Here is a 7,320-nt window from a genome sequence, read left to right on the forward strand (position 1 = left end):
CCTCATATTATTTGTCTTCCATGCGCTCTTATGCAGGTTATTTAGCTCCCGTTTCTCTCAATGTGCTTTGGTCTTGCCAACTGTTAAACAGTTATGAGGCAGGGTCCCCTGTCAACTGCGTACCCTCCTAACATGTCATATACATAGACTGTAAAAAAAATGGACATCATTTTGCTCAGCTCGAAGTGAGGTCACCACAAAACTGCTCCCCCTGGTGGCTGGCTGCAGTATAGGTAAAAAAAAATCTAACTCCCCGGTCATTCCAGATGAGCTGTGGTCAAACTGAAAAAATTAATACACCTTGTTGAAAAGTTTCTCGCGTCCCATTGTTGTGGTGATTTGAAGAAACCATTTGGCTGCCTTGCGTTCGAGTCCCCTGTTTTCTGAAGAGTTTCATTTCTAGTAGTTATATGGGGTTAAAAATGAAGTTTTACGTCACGTTTAACAATGATTAACGGCTGCCGTTTCCTTGTATTTTTTTTCATGGATTGCAAATAATGTTGGGAGGTCGAGTCAAGAAGTGTTAAGACTCTCAAAAGAAAGTCTTTGATTTATTTTTTTATTTACTTAATTGTCAGTATATTAAATTAACTCCTGAAAAACCTTATTATGGATAGTGATGGACTGGAGGAGTGACGGTTAGACTAAGTGGAATAATTTGTATAATATAATGATCATGAAAAAAAAAAAAATAAAATAATAATAATAATAATAATGATACCACAATGAACCATGATACTGCCGCATTCTTAAAAAAATACTGTGATACAATTTTTTTTTGGTATACCATCCAAGAGCCAGTGCAGCATCAGTAACCCAAGTTCTGTCTCTATCACGTGGGTTATAATATCTGATCTGATAGTGGTTACCTGCAGGCCACGCTAAGCTCATGGTTAAAACAAAAACAGGTGTCCAACAATCACATGTAAGGTGGCTGTCATGGTTTGATGGAGCTTTGGTCAGAGCTGAGTGAGTGAAGGTGAGTTTCTGGTCTCAGCTCCAGGCAGGCTGAGTGTCTGATGTTAAACCTGAGTGAGGAACAGAAGAGGGACATGTTTCTCACTCAGAAGACAGCCCTGTCTGTCTCTGTCTGACTCTGAGACTGAAGACGCTTCACAGTTTCATTCGGTTGCATCAGGCTGACTGAAAGCGCTGCAGAGAGGCCTCAGTGTTCACACAAACTCTGCACCTGAACCACCTTCACCTGAGGGACTGAAGAGAGCAACTTTGACTCACTGTTGGTCCAACACACACACACACACACACACACACACACACACACACACACACACACACACACACACACACACACACACACACACACACACACACACACACACACACACACACACACTGGTAGTTGGCCTGCTGTGGTTGTTCCCAGGTGATGAACACGAGCAGAGTGGAGGGACGATTTATGGCTCTTGTTAGCTGAGTGTTGGCAAGGCTCATAAATCAGCCCCGAGCTACTGAGAACCACCACTAAGACACACACACACACAGACACACACACATACACAAATACAGTAGCACACACTCACACTCATACACAACACAAACTGGCCAGCCTCTGTAAACCATAATGTTGAAGGTTAGTTTTAATTAGAGAACTCTAATGTGTTTGGAGTGTGTGTATGTGTGTCTGTGTGTTTCTGTGTGTGTGAACTGTAGGTGTTAATATTTGGGAGGCATTGGCACAGGCTGAAGGGCCTTTAGATAGACGGTCTCTCTAAAGGAAGGACCCAGCAGTTAGCCTGGTACTGTTTGGACTTGGCTGTAATTGGGAGCCCCTCATTTACTAAGAGGTGCTGCTTCCTCCTTCCTCCTCCCTAAGAGCTGCTGTTTGATGTGCTCGAAAGAGTTTGTCTGCCAGTAAACGTGCTTTAAACAGTACCTCATAAATAGGGGTGTCAAGGGGTGGGTACCTTTCACATTTGAAATGATACGGTACCAATGCCTGTTACCTGGCAATCAGTATTGATACTGAACAGTACCAATTTTTGGTACTTTTGTATGTTTATGTGGTAATAAATATTAATTTGTACAATAATAAAATCTCAAATTCTTTCAATTAAATATATTTATCTCTTCATATATAACCTTGCAATGCTATGTTCATGTCCAGTAGGAAAATCACCTACTCTTTCACTCCCTCACAGTCACAGGGGTGTGTTTAGGTATCTAAACATTGTACCTTTTGATTTTACGTGGCTCTGTACTCGGTTCTACAGTGGGAATTTGGTTGGTACCTATAAAAGAACCCAATTCAGTGCCCATCCCTAGGGGTGCCCTAATCTCTGTTACCAATTTAGAGTCAATTTTGGCATTTCCTAATTGATTGTTGACTGAATTTTAACAAATCTTCTCATTATTTATGTCAGCTATCAATGAGCAAAAATGGCTGCCAAACACTAATTTTAGTTTCAGTTTAACCAAACTGTAGTCATTGGTTATAAATCTTGTAAAGTTGGTGATGAAATAAGGTACAGTACAATGATGGGAAACAGCAGCCACACTTAGCTTTACTACTGAGAGCATGAGCTCAACCAGACACATCTGCTTTAAAGCATCCCACAGTAACTCTCTAGGGGCGTACAGTTTCAAAAGAGCGAAAACAAACTAACACAGGACAGTCTGTTAGCTTAGCATTAGCAACTCCGTGGCTTAAATGTCAGCAGTGTGGAAATGTACCAAACCAGAACATGAAAACAGTAAAACAACAGCCACATGTGAAAACATTTATTCACTACGATCTCGTCACGAGCCGTTTAACACCAAAACATCCTAAAACAACACGCAGCCTAGGACTAACAGAGGAAAGCCTGCTCCACTGTTTCTGGGCTTTAAATAAATGAAAAAATATCCATGGTCAGAGAGAGAGAGAGAGAGAGAGAGAGAGAGAGAGAGAATTCAAAAAGCTCTGAGGAAAAGGTGGGACACAGGTTAATGCCATCTCTGTTATCCACAGTATGTCCTGCTGTTCAGACACTTCATTTCACATCCTGCCTCATTGGAGCTGAACATCACGGTCCGGGACAACATGCTCGGTGATTCAAACATGATGTTGACAGTTTGACAAGAGACGTTTGTCCTGTGTTTCTCTTTTACTTTCCAGTTTGGGATGATTCAGGTTGGTTTAAGTTTATCATACATTTTATGGTGAAATAGCAGTTCAGCAAAAGGAGAAAAACATGAGACAGTTGCTTTATTGTCTAATATTTACATTAGTGGTCTCACCGTCTTGGGTGAGTTGCGCTCAGGGCAGCCTCAGATTTAAGCCTGCTGTACTGCATGCACACAAGTTCAGGGGGCCTCATACAGGAGAGAATGTAAAATAGACTGGATGAGTTCAACATCAAAACTAGGAGGACAAAGTTAAATGGATTTAATAAGGTCATGATGTATTTTAGTACTACATTTTTTTAACTTTTCATTTTTGTTAAAACATAAAAGTATACAGCTCAACTTTCTTACTCCTATAGTAAACTTTATTAAAGTTTATCTCTGCAAACCCAAATATCAGATTGGGAGTCAGTACAGTCTACTATTACATATTAAACTACAAAAGCACTCAGAGAGCACAGACCTCCACCAATCATATTGTGATTGTGACCCAACACTTAAGTCCTACTTTAATGTTATACTCCTTTTCAGCAGACTGTCTTCTACAATTTGGTGTTAGTTGCAGGTTTGTACGATAATTTGTTTCCTGACAGTGTTAAAAATTATAATGACCCAGTACATATTTAATATTCAGGATCTTAGTATCCAGAATATTGTCAGGATCTGGATTGTACTTTTACATCTGTCAGAAATTATGATGACCTTGTCTCGTTTTGTTTAGCAAAGGAATCCCACCATTTACAGTGGAATTATATTCACATATGGTGAAAACAGCTCTATCTCACAATGACAAAGAATCCTTTAAAAAAATCCTGGATCCAGACGGTGATCCAGATCACTTCCAAAATGTAATCACTTCTCCGTTATCCAATTTTGAACATTTCCTGAAGGTTTCATCAAGATCTGTTAGATACTTTTTGTGTTATGTTGTTCACAGATGAGCAAGCAGACAAACTCTCCCTCTCCTTGGCGGAGGTAATAAGCTCATGATTTATTTCAGTAAAATATTTTTACTTTTGATTATTGTGAAAACAAAACATAAAAGTATGCATCTTCACTTTCTTACTCCATTAGTAGAGTTTATTGAAGTTTATCTCTGCACCCAATTGTCGGATTGAGACTCAGCAAAGTCTAATGTTACATATTAAAGAAATTGGATCATATCATGGACAAAAAAGGTTCATCTAGACATTCCTACTCAGTGAGGTTTGTTGTGGAAGTCTGAGGCATGTGTGTTCAGTCTGTGAAGCTGTGTGAGTTCCTCTCTGTCTGTGAGTGTTACCCTCAGTCTGTCTTACTCTTCTTCTTCTTCTTCTGCTTCTTGATTTAACACAATCTGCAGCCTGCCAGGATGCTGTTACTGGACACACACTCACACACACACACACACACACACACACACACACACACACACACGCACACACACACACGCACACACACACACACACACACACACACACACACACACACACACACACACACACACACACACACACACACACACACTCAGTTTTCATCAGTGTTTACTTCTTAATGGCATTCATCACTCCTCTGTGTTCAGCTCCTCTTGTCAGACTCTCAGCCTCACTGTCTGCTCCCCCTGACAACCCCGAGAGAGAGAGAGAGAGACAGAAATAGAGGGAGGAGGAAAGAAGAGGATGAGAAAGAGTCAAGACTGAGGAAACAGGAAGGAAGGAGAGAAAACGTCTGATGTTCATTCCAAAAATGTAGACGAAGATATTCCATAAAATCAGTTTACACAGCTCATCTCATTTATCTGATGATTTAAACTGACATAATATAAACAATGAGCTCAGTTTGTAATGATATCAGAATATAAAGACGCTTCCTCAGTCCCTCCTCTGAAACACCTGAGAGGTTCAGGTGAGGGGCACTCTGAGCTTCATACAGACATATACAAACTTAATGTTTCACACACACACACACACACACACACACACACACACACACACACACACACACACACACACATGCGGCTCTGACTGCTTGATGACTCACAGCTGACCCAGATTAGCTCCTCTGGTTGTAGTTTTGATGGATTATTAACATCACTTTGTATGACTGGAAACACACACACACAGATACACACAAGCACACACACACACACACACACACTCACATACATACAGTAGGTGTTTGCAAGTGTGTGTGAGCGTGGTCCAGCAGTAAGTGAGTCATTAGCAGTTAATCAGATCACAGAGCACTCTAACGCTGCGTGCTCCCAGACAGGAAACAGCCGTGTTAACATGCAGTAACTCAGCATGTTCTTAGCATGTTCTCTGTCAACTGGAGGAGCACAGGGACATGTGCTCCATCAGCCCTGAGTCTGATGAGCAGAAATAGATCCTGTGAGAGGTTCTCTGAGAGCCCTTGGAGCCTCAGTGCTGGATTACAGAGAAAACTAACCTCTCCTTTAATTAATCTGCTCCTCATTTAAAAAGCTCCTTATTTAAAACCTGGGACTGTCTTTACTGAAGAGCTGCAACTACTGTAAACCAGCACACACACATGTCACACACACATGCACACACCCATGCACGCACACCCACTCATGCACATCGTCAGGTGTGTGTAGAACAGTAATAGCTGTGTGTAGCTTCTCTGAGTCTGTCTGTTAATATTTCATGATGTCTCCATTAGAGCAGCAGAGCAAATGGAGCAGCTAACAGCTACACTTACATGCTGAAGATACCCCTGTGTGTGTGTGTGTGTGTGTGTGTGTGTGTGTGTGTGTGTGTGTGTGTGTGTGTGTGTGTGTGTGTGTGTGTGTGTGTGTGTGTGTGTGTATGAGGTTCTCTTCATTAGTTTCTTAAGCAGTAAAATTTACTCAGCTGATTTTGCACTTCTGCAAAAAGTGTATCCTTCCACACACACACACACACACACACACACACACACACACACACACACACACACACACACACACACACACACACACACACACACACACACACACACACTCTCACACATGTGTGGATGCACATACAACCACACAGGAAAACACAAAACCACACATGCAAACACACAGCTGCAGTGTTGAAAAGTTTCAGGATGGTGTTGGGTCTGAGGTGTATGAGATGATGTTTAGTAGATCAGCCTGAGGATGAGAATGATAATTCATTATGAGTCGGGGTGTGATGATACAGCTCATGAGATGAGATGATACATAACATTGGGTTCATGAGATCCAGACGAAACAATGTTATAACAATACTTTCAGAATGTTAAAATGACAGACTTTTTTTTTGAACAGACACAAAACAGTGCATGTGCTTTTTGAAATGTGTATTACCTCTCATTCATTTTTGACCGTAGCGTGAACTTTTAACTTTTAAACTTCTTTCCTCAAATGAAATTTGTTTTAAGTGCAAGCAACATGCGCAAAACTGTAACTAAAGTATTACTCTGTTAATACAGGGTGTGAAAAAGTGCAAACAGAGACTGACCTTTTTTATGTCTCTTGTTATTGTCATGGCTCTGGTGCTTGACTCTGGAAGTTCAGGTGTAAAGGCATCTGTCAGTGTTGTCTGGTCTTTAACAGTTTCTATCACAGGTGCAGTGGAGTTTAGTACTTGTATTAGCTGCAATATATGGCACTGTTTTCTTACACTGCTTACATGTGTATCCATGTCACTCAGTTGCCGTCTATTATTTCCACTGGGTACCCAAAAAATGCTGCCACACAGTTGATTTAAAAGTGGTGGGGGTATCTTCAATGCTGATTATTTCAGTAGTCAGTATTCTACTTTGATTGTAATAGTTAAATTACTATATGTTTTTTGTATCAATTCATGTTTCGATTAATCTCATTTCATCACAACACGTAGGCTTTGGTCTACAGGAAAGACCTGTTAATTTGTTAACAGAAGGGGAGGGCAAAAATATTGATGAATCGAGGCATTGCAATATTCCCTCACCGAATTCACCACAAAATGTGAGGTGACATACCACATAATGTTCCCATGGGCACAAAAATTGAAAACTAAAGCATTTCAATCAATATCAAATCGATTCGATATCAAATCATATCCCAACCTAAAGAACTGAAATTGAATCAAATCGTGAGGTTCTTTGCAATACCCAGCCCTAGTTGACAGCATCCTGTGTTGTGTTGGTCATAGGCTAAAATAATTTATTGCTTGTGTTTAGTAAGTAAAGCAGAAGCTCCCCCCAAAA

The 7,320-nt window shown here is 40.6% G+C and overlaps 1 protein-coding gene across 7 annotated transcripts in view; it reads left to right on the top strand.

Annotated features, from left to right (window-relative positions):
- fat3a (FAT atypical cadherin 3a) overlaps positions 1-7,320 on the top strand; it is a 98,668-nt gene that overhangs the window by 38,890 nt on the left and 52,458 nt on the right. The window lies entirely within an intron of this gene.

The sequence above is a fragment of the Halichoeres trimaculatus genome, unplaced genomic scaffold (genome assembly GCF_033239565.1).
Source record: "Halichoeres trimaculatus isolate MK-OKI-2021-1 unplaced genomic scaffold, fHalTri1.1 fHalTri1_scaffold_9, whole genome shotgun sequence".
NCBI lineage: Eukaryota > Metazoa > Chordata > Actinopteri > Labriformes > Labridae > Halichoeres > Halichoeres trimaculatus.